The 5609-nt window shown below is 37.6% G+C and overlaps 1 non-coding gene across 1 annotated transcript; it reads left to right on the top strand.

Annotated features, from left to right (window-relative positions):
• The first annotated feature begins 331 nt into the window (after nt 1-331).
• On the top strand, nt 332-438 carry LOC112998441 (small nucleolar RNA R71). Its single transcript, XR_003263542.1, has one exon. It is a non-coding gene; the product is annotated as a small nucleolar RNA R71 (small nucleolar RNA).
• Nucleotides 439-5609: the final 5171 nt, after the last annotated feature.

The following is a 5609-nucleotide window of genomic DNA, read 5'->3' as shown; positions in this document are numbered from 1 at the left end:
TTCAAATTGTTGCACAGAAGGGAAAAGGTCTGTGTGGTGGTCGGTAGAGGAGCATAAACCACAGAGTCTGGCGACAAGAGCAAATTTTTTATTCATGGCCAGTTGGGTTACCAGGTTAACCAAGGCATCTAGTTTACCTTCAAGCTTCTTAGTCTCAGCTGATGAAGATGAATTCGTGGCTACTTCATGCACTCCTCTAATGACAATATCATCATTTCTGGCTTCAGCAGGGGTCATGTCTCCAAGAGCTCCACCACTGGCAACATCTATCATACTTCTCTCCATGTTACTGAGTCCTTCATAAAAATACTAGAGAAGAAGCTACTCAGAAATCTGGTGGTGAGGGCAACTGGCACATAGTTTCTTAAATCTCTCCTAGTATTCATATAAGCTCTCTCCACTGAGTTGCCTAATGCCTGAAATATCTTTTCTGATGGTCGTGGTCCTGGAAGCAGGGAAATTGTTTTTAAGAATACTCTCTTGAGGTTATCCCAGCTCGTGATGGACCTTGGAGCAAGGTAATATAGCCAGTCCTTTGCCACTCCCTCTAAAGAATGAGGAAAAGCCTTCAAAAATATGTGATCCTCATGGACATCTGGGGGTTCATTGGTGGAGCAGACAATATGGAATTCTTTCAGATGTTTGTGCGGGTCTTCACCTGCAAGGCCATGAAAATTTGGAAGCAAATGGATCAGTGCAGTTTTAAGAACATATGGGACATCCTCATCAGGGTATTGGATGCACAAGCTTTCATTGGTGAAATCAGGTGCAGCCATTTCCCTTAAAGTCCTCTCATGGGGTGGGGTTGTGCCATGTTCTCAGAATGTTCAAAATCAGAATGTTCAAAATTAGAATGTTCAAAACTATAATACTAAAAATCAGGATGTTCAAAATTACCAACCATAGAATGCTTAGACTCACCAATAACAGAATGCTCAGGATGCTCAAAAGGTACAAAATGATGCCTAACTAATCTATGAAATGTCCTATCTATCTCAGGATCAAAGGGTTGTAAGTCAGATGCATTGCCTCTAGTCATACACTACATTCAGCATGCACAACTAGTTTCCTTCTTATGCAAGTAATAGTGTAGGTTTGAACTACAGCAACCCTCAAATGATATCCAAATGACTTGAAATTTTGTAAAAAAACCTTATAAAATCATGAAAAGATAGCACAAAAATATTCAGACAAAAATTCAAAGTCTAACTATGGAAACTACCTAAGGAAAGTTTAGAAAAATAAAACAATAAACCTTGAAAAATAAAAACAAAAACTAGTAAACAGGCTATTCTGGCTAGCTAGAGACCTTAGCCATCCTCTGGCCAGCTCCCATGGTATGGGAAATTTTTTTCTACCCTAAATACATATATAATAATAGTCATTCTGATAACCGGATCAAAAGTTATGGCCGTTTGAAGTTTTACTAAACACAAGTTCTCAATTTTTTTGAATCTCTCAAACCTAGCCACAATAAGTGTTCCTGGTATTTTTCACACGAAATATGAGTCAAAAGAACCTACCACACCAAAATTCAGCCAAAAATAACAACCCTAACTATCAAAACAAAAATCGGCAATTAAATTGTCAGCAGCAGTCACTAATGGATTTGCACTACCACTCTGTTTCCTAGGTAAGCAAAAGTGGTCGCTAAATCCGTCGCGAAACACTATTCACAGCAAAACACAAAAACTGAAATAGGGGAAGCGCTGAACAGAAAAACTAAAACAAAACACCACACTAAACAAAATAACAAGACACTAAACAACACTAACACAACACTAACACAACATGAAAGCATAAAACAACTAAACATAAAACATGAATCACTAGCTATTATGAACCTTTGGACACTGCTCCCCGACAATGATGCCAAATTTGATCGAGGCCGTACCCGAATCAAATAAACATTAAAAATGAAGTATCTAGGAAGTGATCCTAGGTCGTCTCCCAACGAGCAATGGTCAACCAAACGTTCATAACAGATAGTAGGAAAATAGTAAAGAATTGGGGGGGGGGGGGGGGTTGTTTGCTTTTGTAAATTAAACAACGAATAGATGTGACTTAGAAAATATCAGAATTAAAACACGTTGTTTCCCCTTGATTCACAAGCAAGTCTCTTATCCTAGGTTACGAGAGTTTATCCTTTATCAGTTCAACCACTTAATCCAACCCTAAATTAAATTACTAAGCAAAATTTAACATAAGGCATTCATTATGTGATTAAGCAACACACACACCAATTAATCATGAACGATCATTAAGCATAAATGTAAATTAAGCGTAGAGACAATTAATCAAGCACTAAGCATGCATGGATTAATAGCAACAAATACAGAGTAATTGGTGAAGAGGAAAAACTGATTAGAATTTAATGGTAATAATAGAACCTCAAAGAGAACTGTTCTTGATCCTCAAGAGAAAACAACGCTGGAGACTTAGCCTTCCATTAATCAATAGAGAACGAAAGTGTAGATTGAAGCAAGAACAAAATTTTATTGCTAAAACGAAAAGTGACTAAAACGAAAAAGAGAGTAGCACTCTAAAACTAAAATGAAAAAGAGAGAGAGGAGAGGAGAGAGAGAAGAGAGGAGAGAGAGAAGAGAGAACGCTAAACTAGAACCTTGGTGCTGTTATATAGCTTTCAGCCCCAAAGCTTACAAATCTGTTTTAAATCCAAGCCCATAAATAAAATAAAATCTAGATATGATAAGATAAGATGAGATCTAGATGAAATAATATCTAGATGAGATCAAATCTAAATAATATCTAGATAAGATAAAATCTAGATAAGATAAAATTTGGCAGAATAAAATAGTCTACTCTCTTCAAGTCCAAGCCCAAGCCTAATCCTGGATTCAAGCCCAATTGCTTATAATTCTCCTAAAATTAAATTAAAAACACAAAATTAATCCAGTAGGCCCAAATGATAAAACTGCATAATTAATTTGACAATTAAGACTAATCCAGTAATTAAAATGGTGCAAAAAGGGTTAAGAAATAGGAGAAAATAATGGCACATCAGCCACCCAGCTGAACCAAGCTCAATCACAAAACTCTGACAAGATGCCTTCTCAATTTGTCCAGAATCCCATAAATGCGAGTGCCATTACATTGAGGTGGGGAAAGCAGTATCAAGGACCTCAACCAGTAGCATCTTCTTCATCCGCAAATGAACCTGCCCAACCTCACTCTACTCCAGAAAAAGATGATGACAAAAATTTAAAGAGTAAGTTGCCTAACAATTTCTATGTATGTGAATCTTCTACTGGTAATTTTGACTTACAGCAGCAGCATATCCCTCTTCCATTCCCTCCAAGAGTAATTTCCAACAAAAAAATGGAAAAGGCAAAGAAAGAGATCTTGGAAACATTTAGAAGAGTACAGGTAAACATACCTCCTTTGGATGCAATAAAGCAAATTCCACGATATGCTAAATTCTTGAAAGAGCTGTGCCCTTATAAGCGGAAGCTTAAAGGAAGTGAAAGAATTAGCATGGGCAAAAATGTATCCACATTGATTGGAAAATTTGTTCCCCAAATCCTTGAAAAATGTAAAGATCCAGGTACATTTAGCATACCTTGTATTATAGGGAACAATAAGTTTGACAATGTCATGCTAGATTTAGGAGCTTCTATTAGTGTTATGTCTCTGTCTATTTTTAATTCTCTATCTCTTGGTCCTTTGCAGTCAACGGATGTGGTAATTCATTTAGCTAATAGAAGTGTTGCCTATCCTACTGGTTTCATAGAGGATGTCTTAGTTAGAGTTGGTGAACTGATTTTCCCTGTTGATTTTTATATTTTGAATATGGAGGAGGAATTTTCTCAAGGATCAATTCCCATCATTCTAGGCAGACCTTTTATGAAAACTGCTAGAACTAAGATAGATGTATATGCAGGCACACTATCTATGGAGTTTGGTGATATAACTATTCATTTTAATATTCTTGATGCTATGAAACACCCATATGAAGATCTTTCTGTATTTCATGCTGAAATAATTGACCATATTGTTGATGAATACATGACTGATCTTCATTCTAATCTGCATGCATGTCACTCTTCATGCATTGAATCTGAATTTGTACTTGATCATATGTCTGAATTTGATGCTGAGAGTGAATCTAAAATTGATATTAATTATATGTCTGGTGATGTTTTACCTCTTGAGATTGATTTTCTAGAGTCAGATAGAACTAACCATGTTTCAGGAAGTACACATACCTTTGACTTTCTTTATGAGGTACTGGCTGAGAAACCATCTCTTTCTACCATTATCCAACTGCCCACACCAGAATTGAAGCCTCTGCCATCAAATTTAAAATATGCTTACTTGGATGATAGCAAAAGTTTTCCAGTAATTATATTTGCCTCCCTTGCTGATGAGCAAGAGGAGAAGTTGTTATCAGTTCTCAAGAAGCATAACAAGGCTATAGGCTGGACCCTGGCGGACATTCCTGGTATTAGCCCATCCACATGTATGCATCGGATAAATTTAGAGGATGGGGCTAAACCAGTAAGACAGCCACAGAGAAGACTTGACCCGGTGATTCTTGATGTAGTGAAGAAGGGAGATAACCAAGATTTTGCAAGCTGGAATCATTTATCCTATCTCCGACAGCCAATGGGTGAGTCCCGTCCAGGTAGTCCCGAAGAAAATCGGCCTCACCGTGATAAAAAATGAGAAGGAGGAGCTGATTCCTACTCGGGTGCAGAACAGTTGGAGAGTTTGCATCGACTATAGGAGGCTGAACCAGGTTACCCAAAAGGACCATTTTCCCCTACCATTCATTGACCATATGCTTGAACGCCTGACAGGTAAATCTCACTACTGTTTCCTTGATGGTTTTTCTGGTTATATGCAAATCACTATTGCTCCTGAGGATTAGGAAAAGACCACATTCACCTGCCCCTTCGACACTTTTGCCTATAGGAGGATGCCTTTCGGCCTGTGTAATGCCCCTGGTACCTTCCAGCAGTGCATGATCAGTATTTTCAGTGATTTTTTAGAAAATTGCATAGAGGTGTTTATGGATGATTTCACTGTATATGGTTCCTCTTTTGATATTTGTTTGGATAGTCTGGAAAAGGTTTTGAATAGATGCACTGAAACTAACCTTGTTCTAAATTTTGAAAAATGTCATTTTATGGTTTAGCAAGGTATATTTTTAGGCCACATTATTTCCAATAAGGGTGTCATACCCTAATTTCGTCCGGGGATTATTATTTGATGATATACAACCTTTGATTGGCCGCTTCGAGACACTTGGCGTCCTTTGTTGCACAATGAATGAAGTCCCGAGACGTGTCAGAAATCAAAAGGAAGCAGGCTTGCGCAATCCGTGAAATTTCGTATTGTGGCGGAAATCGAAAAGAGGTGTTTTTGCGCAATCCGTAAGTTTCCATAACTTCTTCGAAAGCTAAAAAAGAGTAAATACATAATCCGAAAGGATTTGTAACCTTGCAGAAAAAAAATAAGTATCGTTACGAAATTCGTGAAGTTTCGTAACGTTACGAAAAAAGAATTACCAAAAAAATAGAAGGGGTGCATTTAGTAAAAAAGGGGGTAGAAATAGCAATCTGGCCCACTTGGGCCTTCCAGATCCT

Source organism: Glycine max, chromosome 11, assembly GCF_000004515.6.
Source record: "Glycine max cultivar Williams 82 chromosome 11, Glycine_max_v4.0, whole genome shotgun sequence".
In the NCBI taxonomy this organism is placed as follows: domain Eukaryota; kingdom Viridiplantae; phylum Streptophyta; class Magnoliopsida; order Fabales; family Fabaceae; genus Glycine; species Glycine max.
The sequence above is the reverse complement of the archived record's forward strand: the minus strand, read 5'-3'. Positions and strand labels throughout refer to the sequence as shown.